This window comes from Aotus nancymaae, unplaced genomic scaffold (assembly GCF_030222135.1).
Source record: "Aotus nancymaae isolate 86718 unplaced genomic scaffold, 86718_ANA_hifiasm-v0.15.2.pri h1tg000059l, whole genome shotgun sequence".
Lineage (NCBI taxonomy): Eukaryota > Metazoa > Chordata > Mammalia > Primates > Aotidae > Aotus > Aotus nancymaae.
Window position 1 is genome coordinate 71,897,586 of NW_026988473.1, and position 21,115 is coordinate 71,918,700.

The window sequence follows — 21,115 nt, forward strand, 5'->3', positions numbered from 1 at the left end:
GGTGATCTCTTTAGCAATCATGACCATACTCAAACACCCCTTTCACTCTTGACCATACTCAAACACCCCTTTCACTCTTAAGATGGCCAGGCTTCAAATTTTCTAAATTTTCTATCCTGTTTTTTCTTATATCTTACTGCAAGTCGTTAAAAGTAGCCATTCAGCAGCCTAAATGCTTTGCTGCTTAGATATTCCTTCCACCAGATATCCTAGTTTATGACTGTTAAGTTCTGCATTTCATAAAGTCCTGGGACACAGACAGTTTAGCCACAGTCTTAGCCAGTTTATAGCAGCAATGGCCTTTACTCCATTTTCCAATACCTTGTTTCTCATTTCCATCTGGGAACTTACCATGATAATCTTCTCTGTTCATATTTCTATCAGCATTCTGATCATGACCACTTAAATAATCTCTAAGAAGTTTCAGACTTCCTCTAGCTTTTGTTTTTCTAAGCCCTCACCAGAATCAGCCTTAATGCTCCATTCACAGTGATACAAGCTTTTTCTAGCCTGCTCCTCCAAATTCCAGACTGTTCATTATCCAGTTTCAAAGCCATGTCCTTATTTTCAGGTATTCACTATTAGCAACAGCCCTACTTCTTTGTACCAGTTATCTGTGTTAGTCCATTTTCTGTTGTTATAACTGAGACTGGGTAATTATAAAGAAAAGACCTTTATTTCTTACAGTTCTGGAGGTTAGGAAGTCCAAGGTCAAGGGACCACAACTGGTGAGGGTCTCCTTGCTGGTGGGAACTCTGCAGAGCCCTGAGGTGGTGCGAGGCATCACCAGGTGGGGAAGCACACGGGAAACAGAAAAACTGGCTTTTATAACATTCACTTTCATGATAACTAACTCACTTCCTTGATAGCCTATAATCCATGAATCCATGATTGGATTAATCCATTAATCAAGACAGAGCTCTTATGACCTAATCACCTCTGAAAGGCCCCACGTCTCAACATTGTTGCATTGGTAACCAAATTTCTAATTTGGTACATTTTAGTACATTTTAGTGGACAAACTATATTCAAATTACAATAGCATACCCTTGGAATTTGTTAGAAATGCAAACTCCTGAGTCCCATATATACCAAATAAGAAAATGTCTGGGTAAATCCCAGCAATTTGTGTTTTAACAATTACCTTTGAGGGGATTCTGATATACATTAAAATTTGAGAATCACTGGCTGAGACATTAATGCAATGACTTCAGCCAACTACCTCTATTTGAAGTCTGGTTCTGACACTCACCAGGTGTTTAATTTTGAGAAAGTTATTTAACTTATTTTTGTGTCTTGGTTTTATCATCTATAAAATGTTTGTAATTACATTCCCAGTGACGACTACCTTACCTGGCTTCGAGAAGACTAAATAAGATAATACAGATCTCTGTGGAGATCTGACTACATGTATTACTGTGTATATTTCTATTAGAAAATTTTCCTTATTATTTAGACAGTAGGTTCCAAATCCAATTCAATGTAATCCTAACACTCTGAATAATTCCTAGAACACAATAAGTGTTCAAATATTTGTTAAATAAATGAATATCTTGACTGATAGAAATTTATCTGTATTTCATAGCATTTGGCAAAGAATAGTATGATTTCTATGTTCTCTGCCTCATGAATAAATTGGAAAAACTCTATGCTGGAATGCATATCAAAACAAAGAAAGATCTTAGAGGAAGAATTTGATTGTACAATGTTTTTTGCTATTGTGTATAACTCTGTAATTAGTAGTAATGATAACATAATGCTATTTGCCACTTTGCCTTTTACCAAAATAACAAACATATATTAATATTATACCATTTAATCATCTCACAATTGTATGAAGAAATATTACCTGATTTCTGTTTTATCTCTGACAAAATTGAGGCTCAAAGAATTTATTAGAGAGTAATGCCTATGAAAGGAAAAGGTAGGAAGAAACAGAAATAAGAAGAGAATCTCTCAGATGACAGGGTAGTAGTTCTGACACCTGTGAAAAGAAGGAAGAGAAGAGGACTAGGGCAAAGAAGAATTAGAGATACACCTCTGAGACAGTCTCGGCCAGCCTAGCAAGGAACTCTGGGGCAAAGATTGCCCATAGGGGAGCTTGGCTTAAGCCCACATGGACAGGCCCGATACCTGTGCTACATTTAGCAGTTGGTCTTGATTGGAGAGCTGAGGTCAATCCTGAAGTCATGATGGCTGGAAGCTGTCAGCAAAGGGCATCCCTATGGCAGGTGCTCTCTGGAAGAGAAATGGGAGCAGAGCACGATCACGGAGGCCACAGTGGGGAAACTTCTGTTTGAAATTATGGGTTGATTCAAAGCATAAAAAGGAGGCTGAATGATTTGTTCAGGCCTTGTGATGTCCTGGGTACTGTACTCCATTTCTAATCTTCTAGGCAGATGTCAAAACGCTCGCTCCTATGACTTCATGCTCCTGCGTTCATAATTCATTACAATTATCTGAGTGAATGACTGTCTTTTCCACAAGGCTCCATACTCCTTGACAGCAGGACTGCATTATTTTTGTACATCAAGGTTCATCACAGAACGTGGTCAGTGTTTACTCACTTAGTCTCTCAATAAAACATGTAAAAGAAAGGAAAGAAGATAGGAAGCTAAGCAGGAAAAAAGGCAGAAGAAGAGAATAATGAAATTTCTGTACAAGAGAACTCAGCTAGTTAGACCTTACCATTACGGTGGAAGAAAAGAAATAACAGGTTTACATTGGTAATGCTGCCCAGTTTCATTGATTGCACTATACCAATGTTTTTCAAAGTTTTGTTGTCAGGATTCCTTTGCATTCTTAAAGGACAGACCCCAGAGGGCTTTTGTTTATGTGGGCAATATCTGATAATATTTACCCTATTACAAATGAAACATAAAAAAAAGAGTATTAACTTATTCATTTAACAATAAAAAATGAAAGTTACACTCTTGAAAATACAGCTATAGTTCCAAAACAAAAATGGGAAGAGCAACATCGCCTTATAGATATGCAAAATCTTTAACGTCTGGTTTAACGAAAGAGTGCTATCTTATCCATTTCTGCATTCCATCTATTGAAATATGTTGCTTTAGTTGAAGAATATGAAAAACCAGCATTACACAGATATATAATTGAAAATGAGGTATGTTGAAAACTCCTGAAAGGATCCCCATAGGCCCATGGAGCATACTCTGAAAACCTCTGCACTAGAATAATTTTCCACTCTGAGATCTCTCACTGACAGCTATCTCGAAAATATGTGCCCTCTATCACAACGCAAAGAGGGATGAGCAGAGTGTGATTGTGTGGTTAGATGACTATGACACAATTGCGAGAATGGAAAAATTACAGAAAGCAGAGCCCTTATAAACTGTGGCTCACTAGTGTTACCATTGTACATCAAGCATCTGAATGTTCTAGGTTTATTCAGTTAAGATCTAAAAAAATAGGTGAACTTTTTTAATGTGATGAAATAAGAGTTTATAACATTAGAAGAATAACAATCACGCTTTCTATTTGAATAACTTATTAACAGTTGCACAGTGCATTCACATTTTATGTCAATCTGAGAGTCATCTTTCAGATATTATTACTCCCATTTTATAAATAAGGAAACTGAGGCTCAGAAAGGATAAGTGACTTTTTAATAAAAATACTGCTGGTAAGTAGAAAGCTGATAACCAGCAAGACTTCTGGCTTTAAGTCAGATTGTTAGAATGGAGTTAAGAGAGTGAAATTTTGTCTAATTATTGATGAAGTCAAATATAAAATCAAAAACAAAGGTTTTACAAGCGAACTATACATATGATACATATTGAGTCATCTGTGAAACTGTGAATTACTGAGATGGTCTCTACTATTTGATCTCATTCTCACTTCACCATTTCTGTTAAATAAACAAGTGTTTGAAATGAAAATTTTGAGAAGCATTGTTTACTGATAGATGAGGATTAAGCCATAGGCCACACGAGTAAGAGCAACACTGAAGAAACAAGGACAAACTTCGTGAATGTGTCCACTTTGTTCTGTTTCCACAATACCACTCTAATGTCTAATACACCATCATTTCTTGCTGGACTATAGCAATTACCTTCTAATTTCATTTTCTTTTCATTGAATTTAATGCACAAGCCAGGAACCTAAGGGTCTTCTCTGGCCCTTCCCTCTTCTGTCTCTCACCCTGTATCTGATTAGTGGGTCTGACTGAGTCTACCATCATCACTTTGATTTTTTAAATTTCAATGTGAATCATTAATTCCCTTGCTTAATACTCCTCAATAGGCTACCTTTTTATCATGTTTGAGTAAAATCCCACCAGGCCCTACATCATTGGCCCCATCTATCCCTTTGTTCCTCTAGTTGTTCACTATCCTAGGAACTTGCTCAACCCCCTAGACTTCTCTCTTCGTTATCTTTGTTTGCACTTTGCCATTTTCTCTGCCTGAAATAATTCACGTTGTTTTTTCAAAAAACTGCTCATTCTTACTGTTTGTGAAATTCTCACTGATCAATATTTCACCTTCCCAGAAAGGCCTCCACTGACCATAGTATCTATGGTGGCCTTTTCCAGCTATTTGATTGTATAATTGTCAGCTGAAGAATGAGGAAGTTAATAAATATATAAAAGAGAGCTTTGTTTCTCATAAAGAGTTGCAGCCTGGAGGGTGGCCATTCTGACAGGCCAGGAAGTGTAGCCTCTGGCCAGAAGCCAGAAACAGATACTATGAGAGTGGAAAGAATAAGACAGGGATTTATCCTAAATGAGGTGGCCAAATGTACATGTTCAATAAACTATAGGAGAAGTCATGAATATTTATGAAAGGAGAAAAATACGCATGTGCAATTTTTCTCCATGCCTCTCTGTGGGACCTATGTGCAAAAAGATAAGCCATAAGTACCATCTGAGGGTGGAGTTTTTGGCCTTCTCATGTCAAAAGGTAAAGCAGAGGACACAAAAACCCTCACTACTCATCTTCCTGTAGACTTCCAGGACAACTCGATGGTCGATGGTCTCTCATCAGGAAGGAATGCTGGTTGGTTGTCTTGTTGAAACTGCAAAAAGAAGGGAAAGCATTAGGCACTAGTTGATTTCAGTAGTGGAGTGAGTACTTCCAATGGGCTGGTTTCTGTTTAACCTGGGGTGGTCCAATCTGTTGGCTTACCTGAGCCACACTAGAAGAAGAATTGTCTTTGGCCACACATAAAATACACTAACACTAACCACTAACAATGGCTAACAATGGCTGACAAGCAAAAAAAAAAATTTTTTTAAATCTCATAATGTTTTAAGAAAGTTTAAGAATTTGTGTTGGGCCATATTCAAAGCCATCTTGTGCTGCATGTGGCCCATGGGTTGTGAGTTGGGCAAGCTTGCTTTAACCCTTAGGAAAAAAAGCAAATGATGGTTAGAAACCAAGGAGGTTTAACAAGGTGTGTCCAACTTCCCATCCCATTGTGGCTGATAACTCAGTTTTCAAGGTTTCTCTGGGATACCCTTGGTCAAGAAATGGTCCATTCAGTCTGTTGACAGGCGTAAGTTTCATTTTTATTTTTCATCACCTTACTTATTTCCAGGTAATACTTAAAACTGCCTGAATTATTGCATTTTCTTGTGCATTATGTATGTGCTTTACCCGAATATAAACCCTATGCAGCTTGAGACTTGTCTGTCTTATTCACTACTGTATTCCTGGCACATAATAGGTGCTCAATAATATTTATTTAATGCTGACGGAGACTACTTACTCTCCAGCTTTAACTCCATCTCAAAAAAAAAAAAAAAAAAAAGAGGTTTATTGGGAGCAAATTTTCCTTTGCCAAGCATTTGGGTCAACAGATGATAAATTTTATATTTCTTTTTTTTTCCCTTTTTGTTTTCTTTTTTATTTTCTTAAAACAGAGATGGGGTCTTGCTACATTGTCCAGTCTGGTCTCAAGCTCCTGCGCTCAAGTGATCCTTTCACCTCAGTCCCACAAAGTGCTGATATTACAGGCATGAGCCACCATGCCCAGCCTGAACAAAGACCTTTACATGGCGTTGGGTCCCCATAGAGAAGAAAAAAGGAGTACAGGAATCAAGGGGTGGAAAGAAAAGTGATCCCACTTACCATTACTCCAGTGACCCAGAGGGAGACTTTGTATTTGCCAGCTCTGCAACTCTGGGCTCTGCAGGGTTAGAGATGCCAGTCCTACAAGGGTGCACACTTTTGCCAAAAATATCTGTATTAAAGGTCTGGGCATGGTGGCTAATACCTATAACTCCAGAACTTTGGCAGGCTGAGGTAGGAGGATAGCTTGAGGCCAGGAGTTGAAGACCAACCTGGCCAAGATAGCGAGACCCCAACTCAAAAAAAAAAAGAAAAAGAAACAGATCTGCATTAAATTATAAGCAATGTTTACCTCCTGGGTGTTCTGAGCTGCTTGTGTCCAGGACTAGCCATCAAGTAGGGTCGCTGGGCATGGTGGCTCATGCTTATAATCCCAGCATTTTGAGAGGCTGAGGCAGGCAGATCGCCTGAGTTCAGGAGTTCAAGACTAGACCAGCCAACATGGTGAAATCCCATCTCTACTAAAAATACAAAAATTAGCCAGGTGTAGTAGTGTGCACCTGTGGTCTCAACTACATGGGAGGCTGAGACATGAGAATCTGGGAGGAGGTTGCAGTCAGCCGAGATCTCACCTTTACACTCCAGCTTGGGCAACAGAGGCAGGCTCTGTCTAAAAAACAAAAAAGAAGAAGGGTCTTGGCACCCTTGTCTTGGTACAGGTGTTTGACCCTGAGTATAAATAGGAATAAAGCTGTTACACAATGGGGCAAGGAGGAATCCCTGTGGATCCCGGGTGATCTGCTTGGGTGCTTCTTGGTGTTCCTTTGTTTCACTGTAACTGCAAATGGACAGATCATGCAACTCTGGCCTGAGAAGGGCATGATGACCAGGGACTCAGCCTCCTCGAGGGTGAAGGTCTGGCTCCCACCGTCATGTGAGTCACTGAGGCCAGCAGAAGTGACAGCTGAGGGTGAGGGGAGTCTTGCCACTGGTGCTTTGTAATACCAGTTAACTGGTAAGAGCAGTGATCTCTGGGTTTATATTGTTCTCTATAGTGTGTGAAATATCTTCACCGCTGGGCGTGGTGGCTTACGCCTGTAATCCCAGCACTTTGGGAGGCCGAGGCAGGTGGATCATGCAGCCAAGAGGTCAAGACCATCTTGGCCAACATGGTGAAACTCCATAGTTCCCTGTGGCTGGGGAGGCCTCATAATCATGGTAGAAGGTGAAAGGCATATCTCACATGGCAGCAGGCAGGAGAAGAGCCTTTCTTTCTTTCTTTTTTTTTTTTTTAAGCAAAGTCTCACTCTGTCACCCAGACTGGATTGCAGTAGTGCAATCTCAGCTGCAGCCTCCGCCTCCCAGGTTCAAGTCATTCTCCTGCCTTAGCCTCCTAAGTAGCTGGGACTACAGGCACCCACCACCATGCCTGGCTATTTTTTGTAGTTTTAGTAGAGATGAGATTTTGCCATGTTGGCCAGTCTGGTCTCAAACTCCTGACCTCAAGTGATCCACCTGCCTTGGTCACCCAAAATGCTGGGATTACAGGCCTGAGCCACGGTGCCCAGCTAAATTTTATATTTGTTAGCTCATACTGTTCATGTTCAGAGATATTCATCTAACATAGGGACTTCATTTTCAGAGATACTCATCTAGCACAAGGGATCTAGTGAGCCCCAGCAGCATCGGGGATTTTATGTCAATATGCTAGTGTGGATTAGTTTGGAAGCTATGAAAATTGACCCTGGATGACTTTACATATATTCAGCTTGCTAACTTAAAGTCAAGTTATAAACATACGTTGGGCAATAGGATGTTACACCCTATGTCAACAGCATTTTATCTTCAAAGTTTTGTAATGTGAGTTGGCTCCTCTTCTCCTTATAAGGCTATTGCTGAGAGGGACCATGAAGTCAAACAAGGTAAATTCTAAAAGAGCAAATCTGTAAAGAGTCTTGGCATGAAGAGAGCAAAGCCAGGCCAGCAGCTGGTTTAAGGATGGCAGGTTTAAAGGTCAGGACTATCAGTTTCTCCCAGTTGAGAGATTGCATTTCTTTTCTAAGGATCAGCTAACTTACCCAAGTAGTAATAGGGGAACATTTAAAATACGTTATTTGCATAATCAGTTGCAGAAATAAGGCTCATTTGTACATGACTTTTCCACTTTATTTTTCATTTTTATTAGAGACAGTCTCATTCTGTTGCCCAGGTTGGAGTGCACTGGCATAGTCCACTGCAGCCTCCATCTCTTGGCCTCAAGCAATCCTCCCACCTCAGCCTCTGAAAACACAGGAATTAAAGGTGTGAGCCATTGGACCTGGCCTCTTCTTCCACTTTAAATAGCACCCTTTAGATAAATTGATGATCGATAGATAGATAGACAGATAGATAGACAGATAGATAGAATCTGAATAAATAACTTTGCTGCAGATACTAAAGATTAAGGTAACAGAACTCTGAGGAATAAAAGACCTCATTTTCATTGATGCCGACTCCTTTATTGTCTATAAAATTTTATAAAGTTTATAAATTTTATGTCTCCATTGTATATAAAAATAATAATTATATTTTTATATTTTTATTACACAATGAAGACATAAAATTCTATAAATTTTATAAATTTTGTGTCTCCATCGTATATAAAAATAATAAAGTTTATAAGGTAACAGAACTCTGAGGAATGAAAGACCTCATTTTCATTGATGCCTACTCCCTTCTTGTCTTTGTTTCTTCTACTTAACTTTATTTATATTTTTATGATACAATGGAGACATAAAATTCTATAAATTTTACTTAACATTAACATTTTACTTACAAAATTTAAGTACTTAAATTTTACTTAACATTACCAAGTGCATTTTGCCATTGTGTTGTAATTGCCCTTGTTCTTTTCCTTAACTTCCTTCCCCTCCTTTTTTTACCGTACACACCGTTCTAAGCAAGGTACTATATGTTCACTCCCTGGTGTGTATCCTTCCCTTTTATTAAACTTACGCAGCCATTTACATATATGCATAAGCAGCAGGGCACGTATTGTTTAAGGGCACAGATTCTGGAACCAGAATGCATGGTTTGAATCCTGGCACTGACTCCTTCTACCTGTGTGACTTTAGGAAACTTACTTGTCTTCTGTGACTTGGTTTCTCCATCTGTAAAACCAGGATAACAATAGAATCTATCTCATAGGGTTGTAATGAAGTTTTAAATAAATTATTATGTGAAATGCTTAGAACAATAGTGTCATAGAATAAGCACAGCGAAGGTGCTGTTATTTTTATTTTGATGAACATATATATGGATTTTTGTGGCTTATTTTATTTTCATGAAATGGGAACATACTATATACATTTCTCTTCAGCCAAATTTTCTTCCTTTCATTAATTCTCCTTAACCTGATTTCATTCTTAACAAAATTCCTACATTCTTATAAATATATTACATAGATCCCTTGACATCAAGAAATTGAATTCATTTATGGAAAATCACTGAATAGGATTTGGGGTCTGTAACTGTTTTCTTATCAATGAACATTTGGATTGTTTCCAAGTATTTTAGCATTACCAGTTTTTTGCCAATGCAAACCATGTTGCAATTAAAATTTTTGAACATATATCCTTCCTACAGATACGTTTATTTCTATAGAAATGTGATGAGAACTAATTGCTAGGTCAATAGACATTGCTAGATTAAACGTCCAGAACAGACTTAGCTAATGACATTTCCACCAGCAATGTCGGTCCTGCCATGTCCAACCTGGCCATTTCCTCAAACACATCCATTCTTTTCTGAGTTACTTCAAACATTTTTTAATTTAAATATGTCAAGTTCTTTAAAATTGGTTGAAATATTTCAAATAATTATCCTTTAATTTTAAATTGTGTCTCTGAAACACCTAAAACCTCGTTTTCTATATAATGTGATATATAAGTTGTCCTTTCATCTTGTCAGTGGTACTAGAACCATTTATCAAATACATATTATTTTCCTTCTAAATTGTAATACCAAATTCTGGAGTATTTTGCTGTTTTGTTTCAGTAATTAGGTTTAAAGCAGGTTCCCTCACTTTTCTTTTTTTATATTTCTCAACTTTTCTCAGGCATTTTTTCCCCTCCATATACGTTTTAGGATTACTGTTTTTGTTTTCAAATTTTTTTATTACTTACAAAATTGTATATTTTCATTTAATGAAGGATTTGATGGATCTAAATTTGGATATTTGTTTAACAAAAGACTTTGGATGTATTCATCTACCCTGATAATTTTGTTTGTTTTTGTTAATTTCATCTTTTATTAGTTCTAATTTTTTCTTCCTACTTTGTCTCATTTTATTTTTCCTCTCCTAATTTATTAACATAGTACTTAGCACCTCATTTTCAGTCTTTTTCTTAAATACTAAAGACATAGCTCTAAGTTTTCGAGACAAACTTGCATCCCACAAGTTTTAATATAAAGTGCTTCTTTCGTTTGTATTAAAAAAGTTTATAATTTAGATTTGATTTCTAGCTTGTTCTGTAGATTATTAATGTGACTTTCTTATAACAAGTTGTTTATCTATAATTTATTTTTTTATGTTAGTAGTTTGTTCTGAGAATCTGACATATAAATTGCCAATATTTAAGATTTTATTATGCTTTTTTTTTTTTTTTTTTGAGTCGGAATCTTGCTCTGTCACCCAGGCTGGCTGCTCACTGCAACCTTCGCCTCCCAGATTCAAGTGATTCTCCTGCCTCAGCATCCTGAGTAGCTAGGATTACGGGAGTGTGCCACCCTGCCTGGCTAATTTTTTGTATTTTTAGTAGAGACGGGGATTCACCTTGTTAGTCAGGATTGTCTCGATCTCCTGACCTCATAATCTGCTTGCCTCGGCCTCCCGAAGTGCTGGGATTACAGACGTGAGCCACCGCACTGGCCCATTTTATTAATGCTTTCTTTGTGGCGAAGTTAATGGCTAAATTTTATGAAATGAATATATAAAAAATTACATTTTACTTCTCAACAGGTTGTGATACACACTCAATGTGATTGTATTAAGTCTCTTTATGACCTTGCTTTTTTTTTTGTCTGTTACAACTTTTAATTCTGAAAGAGTAATTGAAATCTCTTAATGTAACTTCATTGTAACTTTTCAGGTATTTAATTATTTGTTAATAGATTAGTTGCTATGCTATTTGGTATGCTTCCATATATGTATATTATATCTTGTTTGTAACTTATACTTTTTGCCTATCCATAAGTGTTGCACAATAGCCCTCTCCTCTGGAAATTCTGCCTAAGCCTTCAGCCTCAAATGTTCTATCAAACATTTGCCAGCTTGCCAGTGCTGGGTTTGATCTCATTTTAACATCTAGTTAAGATTAGAAGGAGAGAAGTCAAGGAATGCAAATTTATACTGTTATTAGGTTGCCTATGTTTTTAATTTCTAATATATTTTTTCCTTTTTTGACTTCTATAATGTTAACAGGCCTTTGCACTGATATAGGGTACAGAGTTCTGAGAACAGCATTATTAATAAACTTGGAAGAACAAAGAAATTGAATTAAAGGTGAGAGCATGGAGAGAGGCAGCAGGTATGGGTATAATCTCTTTTTATAATAATAGTTACTGCTTATTAAGTGTCTATTATCTATAGACAATATGTACATATTCACACTGTCTAATCCCTACAGGTGCACTATAAGGCAGGCATTATTTACTTCATTTTGGAAATGAAAAAGTGTTCCAAACAAAGAGATTAAGTATCTGAATAAACATCATGCAGTTAATAAGTAGCTCAACTAGAAAGTTTTATTGATTTTCAATTTATGAAACGTCAGATACCCATTTCTTCCCAGTATACTATACTGCCTTACTTGTACACAGACTAAAGAGATATTCTGGATAGAATAAATGGCCATCCATGGATAATAAAATAATACTTTTTTAACCTTAAAAACTTTATTTATTCAGTAAATATCTATCCAATATGGAATACCTACTGGTAAGTGTTGCAGCTACTAAGCAAGAGAAAATAACAGTAGAGTGGGTATTTTTGTAAAAAAGTACATCGTGGGATATAATAATGGAGTTGTCTGGTAAAAGCCTGGAATATTGGTATAAGACTCAGGGGAATGGTCACTAAATCATGCAATAAATATTTATTGATCATCTACTCTCTTGAAGAAATAGGCAGACAATGAGAATATTTACAAAGTGTTCAGGTTACCTTAGGTACTAGCTAACACGGTTTTTATTAGTCATCACTAAATAAAGGAGAGCTGACATTACAAGGGTAGAGAACACCCAAAGAAAGCCTGTATCATGCAGGGGAAAAGGAGAAAAGAAAGGGCTGAAGATACTTTAACATAAATTTAACAAAAAAAGTTTAAGAAAAGAGGTTCATAAGAGAGAAGTTAAGATATACAGAACAAGGACCAAGAAAGAAAGAATGATACAATGAAAGCAAGTAAATTTAGAGTCTAAAATTTGATGAATGGTTTTTTACTTCAGCCATCCCTAAGTCATAGCCATTTGAGACGGTTTCTATCTGCAGGACCATATGCCAAATTGGTGTCCCATTTCTTGGGCTCATGGCAAATATTCTCAATTTATTGGGACACTGATCAGAAATCTGGATTAAACAGCCCCTAACCTTCTAGAGAACTTAGGGGCCCTTGAAACTGGAGTGTGGCCACTCCTAATGCACGTTACTATGTGCATGTGGTTCTGTGCTATAGGTTGAGCAGCATGTTGAACCTGGTAGGTTTCATTATACTGTTATACCACAATGTGTCATATAATGAGATGCTTTTTAAAATTTTCTATTGTCAACTTATCATTTTTCTCTCATAAAAGGGTATAGAAACATTACCACAAGTTGAACTTTCTAGTTGCTTAGAACCTGAATAAAGTGGAATAGATAAAAATTAGTGTCCCATGTTGGACTGTCTTTCTTGATTTTTTTTCAAGAAACTTAAAAGTTGTAGGCAACAAATCTGTTGCATAATTGAAAGAGTTAACTAAGAAAAACTCATCTGCGCATGGTTCACATGACATGTCTAAAAGTCAAAATTAAACTATCATCTAATTGTCTGAACTAAGTTTGACACAGTTCCCTAGAAGGCTGAAAAAACAAACTGTTCCCTCTGTGGTTATAATTTCTGATTTTGTTAAATTGAATCCATTGATAGAGAAATTATTGATTCAGAGGTATTATTCTATATCTCTATAGACACAGAGACAATAAATATTTAGAGAATGTCTATGATTCTCCCTGGAATCCAATTTGCATAAAAATGTCATTTTAAATCACAGAAATACTCAAAATATCTGAAACATATATTGGAAAAAGTTATCTGCTAGGAGCCAAGAAACCTGGCTTATAATTATGTCTCTGTTGCCAACTCATTGGACGTTGAGAAGATCAAACTATTTCTGTGGTTCATTACAAGTCAAATTAGGGATAATTGCCTCACTAGATTTTTGTGAACATTGAAAAAAAATTCACTTACTTAAGAAGGATTCATTCATTTGAGAAATATACACAAGCGCATGTTTACTTACGCCATGCTAAGCTGTGTTAGCAGCAGGGAGTCAGCAATGAACATGGCAAATGAGACCTCTGCTCTCATGCAGCTTAAATTTAAGCCAGAAATAAAACCTCAGTTCCATGTGGGATGAGTATCACAAAGGTAAGTGTCAGTATCATAGTGATAACGTATGGTAGTTTAGGAAGTCAGAGAACTCTCTGAGAAAGTGATAGGCTGAGCTCTGCAGGGTAAGAGTTGTGTATGCCAACAGCGTTTAAAGTTAAGGAAAGACTATGTTGAAAAGCCCTATAGAAATTTGAGGAAGTGTGAAGAATCCAGAATAGCTAAAACCTTGAGTGGTGGAGAAGTGAAAGATTATAGTTATGAAAACACATTGTAACATGGCTAGTGAGAACACAGCTTGGTTTGAATATTTGGAAAGCATTTTGGTAAACTAAAATAAGAATCTCAAATAATATTTTTAGCATTTCATTAGATAATTTCACATCTGTACAGCTATCCTATTAAAAATCACATACAGACAAAATTAAGAACATTGATGTTCATTAATGTGTATTTGTAGTAGAGGAAAATAAAAAATTATATAGCACTGAGCAAAAAATTATGGTTTGTGTAAATGAGGAAATATTTGCTGCTAATAAAAGTCTGTACATGGAGTTCACAATATTAAATAATATTTATTTAATAATACTAAAAGAAGCAGGAGCAATGCAGACATGGACCCAGGTAACAAATGATCACTCTGTGAATGTCTGTCACAGCTGAGGAACTCACAGATGAGGATATCCTAGTTTTATATAGGGATTTCTGGCAGACCTATCCACCTCTCCTCTGGAACGGACATTATCTTGATTACACTGGAATGTCTCCAGGAAGAAAATGGAAACATCTCATCTTTGCTACCTTGGTCAGCAAATAAATCTGTCCTTTGACCTATATGGAGACACTATTTCTAGCTTCCAAGGAGCACTTTGCTATGGGAACAACCTTTAAAGATAGCCTAACACTAGATCTATAGGAATGCCATGGAGAAATGCCTCTCCAAAGTCCTATTTTTTTTACTTTTACTTTTTTTTTTTTTTTAATTTGCTGTACCTTTTCTTTAGTGTTTTAGAAAGGGTTACTATAATGAGATTATGACACTCATTATTGTATGGAAAATTGGCTACATAGTGACTCAAATTTCTTCCTGCCTCATAAGTGTTAGCTAATCTAGGAAAGTTTCTGCCACTAGTTAGATGTAGCAACTTCTCTGAGCCGTTTCCATTAAATGACAGCTCAAGACATACTCTGTCTAAACTTGAGTCTATTTTAAATTTTATGATTTAGTTATTCCGTGTAGCAGGGGCAAAAACCCAAACCCACAAATAAGTGAATAATTGAAATTAGTTTTTTAAAGGAAATTTCCCAGTCATACATAATAACAGTATAGTTTAATTACTTGAGTAAAGAGATCCAATACATTATCTACATGCAGAAAGACCTTTATAAATATACTTTAAAATAAAACTCAAGTAGTTTGATTCTATGGACATGTTAATTCCACAGAATATTTCTGGAACAAAAACAGAACTTGCAGTTTTGAAGAGAAATGTTAAAAGAGTATGACAAATAAAAATTGCTGGGTAGTTAAACATAAGAGGCAAGGAAACTATAAAGTTTAAGAATATGTAGCTTATTGTTTTCTCCATTCAGATCCAGTGTATGAAGTTCTCAATGTGTAAGATGTTATGCAAAGAATATTGTCTCCAAATTACACTAGCGAAATAACTTTATAGTGTTAGAAGACCTAACTTTGGCAGCTGCTTACTAAATGTATTATCTTGGGTCATATCTCTGATGTTTAGATATTCTTATTATGAAACAAAGTTAATTCTCATCTTAAAGAGCTGTTGTCAGGATCACATGTGATGATATATATGAAAGTACCTCGTAAACAGTAAGAGTTATAATAGAAATGTAAAGGTTTATTACTACTAAACTGAGTGGTACTAACTTTAATACAGAATATGATATAGGCTGTGAATTATAGATATGTGTGAGGAGAGCCTGAAGAAGGAAACCATTAATTCTTCTAAAGGCAAGAAAGAGATTTGAATCTGAGGAGGAGAGGTTATAGCTAGTCCATGATGGTTGCAGATGTTTTGCTTTTAGAGTAAGAGCAAGAGTGAGAACGAGAGCTAGCTAGCAAGAGACAGAGGAAGTGAGAGGAGGGGAAAATGAAAGAGAGACAGAGAGAGACAGAAAAAGAAACTGACTTAGGTAGGGTGCCTTAGGCAGAGGGAAAAATTTGGCAAAGAGTCATGAAATTTCCTATTTTGTTTGCATAACGTTTCAATGTGACAGAACAGTGAAATTTAGCTTGGGGGTAGCAATTTTTCTACTAGTTTATTACTGATGTCTGAAATTTCACTTTCATGATGAATTCCTTTGGGTCACTGAGAAAGCCCTCCCTGTTACACCAAGTATTCTTAATCATTCCTTCTTCTATACAACAGCTGCACAGTGTACTTGCTTTCATCACCATATTGGCTTCATGCTTCATTTAATTTATTACCTGTCTTCCTGAGCATTTTCTAGGTGGTAGGCATGGTGGAAAAGTCCTGTAACTGACACTATTCAGGTTTAGAATAGGCTTCAATAAAGATTTATTGAATTTAATTGCCTCTGGTTAAAATACAAATACTTCTGAGAACTGTAACAAAATATGCCTGCATTATAGCCTCTCCACCAATAAATTTTTTTAAAAAATCACTTCTAACTTCAAAGTTAGCTAAGATTATTTTTCCCCACAAAATCCCTTAGTGATACTAGATAAAATGGTAAAATATTTGAATTTAGATAAAGCCCAGAGAGAACATCATAGCAGAAGGGCCCTCAAGTGTGGAGGTTTCCAGAGATTGAGAAAAAGGAAAGGGGAAACAGCAAAATAAAAAACCTTGGTCTTCTTTGTATTTTTTCTAAGAATCTGCTCTCTGGCCTTCAAGAAACTCCCAGTTTTTTTTGAGAAGAAAAGAATAGCAAGCAAAAAACTACAAACAACTTTATATCCAGGTTTCCAAATTCAGACCATGTGAAGTTCATTTATGAAGTGGAGGAAGCAAAATGTATCAAAGACACATATTAATAGGGAGTATGTCTCCTATTCACGCATGACTTTCTCGTATGTGCATACCAATGGACCCTGTTGCGATTAATAAAATACAAATTATGTAAGATAATTCAGAGCTAGTTAAAATATATGTTCTTTAGAAACTATAAAGGTAATATTACTAAGTTAGGGAAAATTGAAGTTGTCATTGACAAAAAAATTTTGTTTTAATAATTTAAAGTAAAAATGTGGGAAGGACTACACACACCATCTTTGAAAGACTGCTTTTGGCATTCCCTACCTTGGAGTCATGAAAACTGATTTCAGGCCACACTCTACAATTAGCTAGCTGGTGATTTCGGGCAAACCACTTTTTCTCAGTGAGTCTTTGACTTAATTTTTTCTGTGCTAGTAAAGTGTGGTTTAGAATAATCAAGAAAGAATATAATTGTGAAAAATGTTTGAATGAGATTCAGGAGCGGTAATTCCCCTGTATAAAGATTTACTAAAATTCCAGCCATTTGAAATTAGTTATTTGAATTTCAGAAGAAAAGAGAGAAAACTACTTTTATCAAACATCTGCTATTTCAGATATTTTGAATGACCTTAAAAAATATAATCCTCGTAAACCCTGACATAGTATAATAATCTGCAAGTTATTTATCTTGTAGAGAGTCCACAGCTTGTAAATAGCAGTGTCACCATTTAAACCTTGGTCAGCGTCCAGTTCCCATGCTCTGTCAGTATGACACATACCGAAGGCACCAATTTTTAACTTTATGACATAAAAGGAAAGATTCTTATCCTCCAAGACAAGAAAAATCTAGCATTATCTTGAACCTCTGCTTCCCCTTTGCAAAGGCCCTCTGTAGCAACTCAAGAAGTATTTACAGTAAACAAATATCTCTTACTTTAGGGAAAGCTTTGGAGTCAAGAAGCTAAGCCATCTGGCGTAGATCACAAAACTGCAAGGCAAGATCTTTCACTTGCTGATGAGTAATTTTTAACATTCTTTGTTTTGAAATAAGGGTAACTACTGCCCAAAATGGATGCCATAACACCCATGGGTGTACTACGGGAAGTAAGAGGAGGTGAGTGGCTTCAGAAGGTGAAGGATGAAAGGTGCAGTGAAGCTTCCAGGTATTAGTCAACACTGAAAAGAGGAAGTGTTTTCTGTAGCTGCTGATAAAGCCCTCATATGCCCCGTAGGAATACATATGCCACCTAAACTCAGTGTTAATTTCCATTTCTTTTTCTCCCTTGCTTCATCTTTTCTTGTACAAATGAAGGGTGTGAAAGAGAGGAACAGAATGTTTTCATAGGGGGAAATATTTTAAAACTTTTGAGTCATGCTTTCTTTTCCCTAAAAGTAGAGAATTTGACTATGTTTATTCTTTTAGTTTTGAAATCCTGATATCACAGTTTTACATTTAAAAATATATTTTAAATGGGTATCCATAGAACATTTAAAAACATTTTTAAGGAATAGACATTTTTAGGAATAGACAGAAATGGGTTTATTCAAACATGGAAAGCACAAAGCATCTATTGCTTTTTTTCCAACAAGTTACTATAGCTAAATAGAACAATACTGCTATCAGAAGTACGTACTCAATGAATGCAAATTCAGCATCCCTCAAATGGAGCGAGGAGAGCAAAGGAGGTTTTACTGAAAGAAAACTTAACTAAATAAGAAAAAAATAATGTAGGAAGGGTTTTTAGTCATTAACTTTGCTAAATAATGAGTAACAAAAAATTAACCAGGTAAAGAATAATTTAATGTTTTACTATAATGTTTGTTAAATAATAACTGGAACACATGTTCACTAGCCTTGTATCTTCTTTCCCTCCCCATTCTGATAAGTTTTTCAAAATGTATCAGTCTGTATATTCATCCCTATTTACCTTCACCCCATTCATCCACCTGCCCCCATCCTTCAACCTCCACTGAAGACAGAGAGAATTGTTTTTCTCCTCAGCATTACGTGGCACTGACCACATCTGTTTTATCCTGCTGTAATCTCATTAACTGGCAATTACATGTTGAATGTATAAACTAATATTTGTTTTTTAAGATGAAGTATCTCAACCACATGTGGAACCCGCCCTTCCCAGTGGAAAATTGAGAGTCCTAATTTTCAACTCTGGTTTTTGTCTAAGATGTCTGTACTCATGAACAGAAGTCCTTCTCTGCATTTGAGCAAAGAATAAGGGCAAAACCAGCTTTAGCAATAATTGTCAACTTTGAATTCTTACTCTTTCTGCTCCTACTCAGAGTTTTTCTACTCTCCTAACTGTAAATGATTTGCTTCTCCCAGGGAAAAAACTTAAATTTAATGAGAGTCTTTAGTGATTTCATTTCAGACTTCCTTTTGAACAAGTACATGTTCTTTACTCACAAAGAAAGAAAACCCAATAGAAAAATGAACCAGGGATACTAATTAGTAGTTTAAATGAAATAAAATACTTTTAATTCTGATCAATACTTCAAGATGCATATTAAAATATATATTAATTTTACCTATAAGATTGATAAGAATGTAATAGATTGATCATATACAGTTTGGATAAAGATGTGTGAAAATAGGCACTTTGCTGTGCTGTTGATAGGTACAATAATAGAAACAGCATTTCCTGAAGAGCAATTTGTCAATATTGATCAAAATTTTCAGTTACTGTAGTGCTTTGACTCTACAATTCCATGAATAAAAGGTTAATTATAGGCTGGGCACAGTGGTTCACACCTGTAATCTCAGCACTTTCGGAGGCCGAGGCAGGTGGATCACCTGAGGTGAGGAGTTCAAAACCAGCCTGGCCAACATGGTGAAACCCTGTCTCTACTAAAAATACAAAAATTAGCTGGGCGTGGTGGTGCATGCCTGTAATCCCATCTATATGGGAGGCTGAGGTAGGAGAATAGCTTGAACCCAGGAGGCAGAGGTTGAAGTAAGCCGAGATTGTGCCATTGCACTCCAAACTAGGCAACAAGAGCAAAACTCTATCTCAAGAAAAAACAAAAAAGGTTAATTAATTATAGCGTTCTTAAAATCATGAATAGTAATATGCAAGTGGTTAAGAAAATTTAGGAATACTTATACTATGGAATATTTATGGAGTTGTCAAGAAAAGAATAAAAGCTTTAAATACAAACACAGAAAGGTGGCCAAAATACACGATGTGAAACAAAAGTCACCTGGTAAGAGAATATGTGTAATTTTATGTTTGTATATATATATTTTAAACGTCTCAGATAACCAGAAAACTCTTAACAATGGTTTCTTTGAGATGGGGTAGGAGGGAAGCTAACATGTATATACTTCTGTGTTCCAAATGATAACTCTCTCTATTCTAGGAGGCTACAATTTTTATTGCCTGCTTTATATTGTAAATTCAGTACAGAAAAATTTTAAAACAAAATTTAAACTCTATTTAAGAGAACCGTTTTTGTTTTTCTGTGTTCCTTTTCCTCCCCTTTATACATTATTTGACTAATTTATCTGTGCCATGCACCCTACTGGACAACTGCAATGCTGCAATGCATAGGCAAGCATACTCTTATATATACACACATGTCCCTGGTCTCACAGAACTAACACCCTCCCCAACCCCCACTACACACCCACACTAATGTCTCTGCTATTATAGAGTTAACAGACTTTATCTGTATACATGTGTTTGTTTACATTGCTGTTATGTAGAACTCATGCTATTATTTTGTGTAATATATTTTATTATCTAAATTTAGTAATAATTACACTGAATATGCCATCAAAGAGAATCCTCAAAATATATATAATTATTCCCCTAGAGTTGGGCATTTGGGATATGTACACCTTTCCCCTTTAATGGATCTGGAATCTAGTAAGTTGTTAGTATCTACACGTAAATCACTGAGGATGCTAAGAAGAAAATTGGGGATGGGGTCCCAGAGATGTTTCCTAGGAATCCTCTCACTACACAGGCAGGCCCTAGTGAAGAAACAGCTATGTTAACACCTTCTGCTTCCTGCGTACCTCCTATAAGCCAGGCACTTTGCATATGCATCTCTTTTCATTGTCACAGCAACAGTACAGTACTAGTATCCTTATTTTACCAGTGAGAAAAGAGAATTCAGAAAATTTTGTAAGGAGAAAATGACTCACCATCATTTCAAAAAGTCTCCTCTTATTATTGCATCTTCCAAGATTAATGCTTACATAATCATCACATTCAGTCTTCCCACAACTCCAGTCAGATACATATCCTTATCTCATCTGAGGGAATTCAAAGAAAATAAAATATTAGGTTCATATCAGAAACTCTTGCTAAGAGACGGTCTTAGCAACACGAAGTGGTGATGCCATCTCACTGTGAGACTAGACTCCCACCCCTCCCCCAATACAAGGGTGGACCCTCTGTTGCAGGTTCTTCTTGATTTTCATCACTGGCTAGCCTCAGTTCTTCTTAGGTGAAATCATGCTGTTCTT

At 36.2% G+C, this 21,115-nt stretch overlaps 1 long non-coding RNA gene across 1 annotated transcript; it reads right to left on the bottom strand.

Annotated features, from left to right (window-relative positions):
• Window positions 1–1,606: 1,606 nt before the first annotated feature.
• LOC135270134 (uncharacterized) lies at window positions 1,607–20,925 on the bottom strand. The gene is made up of 3 exons (XR_010338385.1): window positions 20,792–20,925; window positions 4,884–5,037; window positions 1,607–2,238 (listed from the first exon to the last, which is right to left on the bottom strand). It is a non-coding gene; the product is annotated as an uncharacterized LOC135270134 (long non-coding RNA).
• Between the last annotated feature and the right edge of the window lie 190 nt (window positions 20,926–21,115).